At 44.3% G+C, this 1,784-nt stretch overlaps 1 non-coding gene across 1 annotated transcript; it reads left to right on the top strand.

The window, feature by feature from the left end:
- Positions 1-598: 598 nt before the first annotated feature.
- On the top strand, positions 599-738 carry LOC116540961. Its single transcript, XR_004264659.1, has one exon. It is a non-coding gene; the product is annotated as a U4 spliceosomal RNA (small nuclear RNA).
- Positions 739-1,784: the final 1,046 nt, after the last annotated feature.

The following is a 1,784-nucleotide window of genomic DNA, read 5'->3' as shown; positions in this document are numbered from 1 at the left end:
GCCTCCTGGGTTCAGGCAATTCTCCTGCCTCAGCCTCCTGAGTAGCTGGGATTACAGGCACACGCCACCATGCCCAGCTAATTATTTGTATTTTTAGTAGAGACGGGGTTTCACCATGCTGACCAGGATGGTCTCGATCTCTTGACCTCATGATCCACCTGCCTCGGCCTCCCAAAGTGCTGGGATTACAGGCTTGAGCAACCGCCCCCGGCCCCTTCAGCCACCGCGCCCAACCCGCAAAAAGCATTCTTAATTTAAAAATAAGTTTTACTTTAAAGATAAGAGTACACTCATAAATTATTGTTAAAATCAGTAGTAACATAGAAAAGTAACAATACTAATAGCCTGACACAACTGATCACAGGCCTTTATAAGAGATAACACTGATCTTAATAACCTATATAAACAAACATTAAGTAATCCTGTTTGTACATTAATGTACTGGGATTACATGTGTGATTACTTAATCAAGTAATTGAGAGTCTCCTTAACAATACTCCCATGTATGTTAAGGAGGCTGAGGAGGGTTGATCACTTGAGGCCAGGAGTTGGACACTAGTACGGTGAAACCCAGTCACTACTAAATATACAAAAAAATAGCTTTGCACAGTGGAAGTATCGTAGCCAAAGAGGTTTATCTGAGGCATGATTATTGCTGATAGAAAAGTTTTCCCAATACCTGCCATGACGACTGGAAATATAGTCGGCATTGGCAAGTTTTGGCAGTCTCTACGGGGATTGAATAAAATAAGTAATTAATTAAAATAAATCAAAATGGAAAAGAAATAAAAAAATTAGCTGGCTGTGGTGGTGCACACCTGTAATCCCAGCTACTTGGGAGGTTGAGGCAGGAGAATCCTTAAACCCAGGAAGCAGAGGTTTTAGTGAGCCGATATCATGTCATTGTTACAAGAGTAAAACTCCATCTCAAAAAATTTTTTTTTTCTTTAAAACAGATGCATTCCTCTTCTTGCTTCCTAAGGACTCCCTGCTCTGGAACTTAGTAATGGCTAATAAACTCTCTTAACGTCACAAGACTCTGCAACTCTCCATAAATTCCATTTCATGTGAGAGCCAAAAACCCATTGTTGAGGTCTGGGACAAGACCCATTTTCTGGTGACAAAACTATACTAATTCTTTTTTTTTTTTTTGAGGGAGTCTTGCTCTGTTGCCCAAGCTGGAGTGAAGTGGCATGATTTCGGCTCACTGCATCCTTTGCCTCCCAGGCTCAAGCAATTCTCCTGTCTCAGCCTCCCAAGTAGCTGGGATTACAAGCATCTGCCACCATGCCTGGCTAATTTTGGAATTTCTAGTAGAGACAGAGTTATACAATGTTGGCCAGACCAGTCTCAAACTCCTGACCTCAGGTGATCCACACATCTCAGCCTCCTAAAGTACTGGGCTTACAGGCATAAGCTACCTTGCCTGGCCGGATTGTATCCTTGGCGATTGCTTGGATATGGAGGGTGGAGGAGGAGGGGTGTCACACAGATATCGCTCTTGGATTACTACCTGGGATATTAGGTGCAAGGCTCTATTATTGGTTCGAACCCTGAGAGCGCCAGCAAACAACTCAAGGGGGTGTGGAGCAACATGCTGTTTTAATGAACGCCTGGGTGCAGACCGGCTGAGGCCTAAAATGGCGTCAGCCCCAACTGAGGGCAAGGCAGGGTTTTCTAGTCTCCTGTAAATGGGGTGGTCCAGTCTGACATAACTGCTATGTGGGACCTAGAGGGCTTCTCTCCTGATCTTCAGAGGGTACTCATCATCCGGCCTGCCCTAT

Source organism: Sapajus apella, unplaced genomic scaffold (assembly GCF_009761245.1).
Source record: "Sapajus apella isolate SASKATOON/1434 unplaced genomic scaffold, GSC_monkey_1.0 scaffold146, whole genome shotgun sequence".
Lineage (NCBI taxonomy): Eukaryota > Metazoa > Chordata > Mammalia > Primates > Cebidae > Sapajus > Sapajus apella.
Note: the sequence above shows the minus strand (reverse complement) of the source record. Positions and strands in the feature narration are given on the sequence as shown.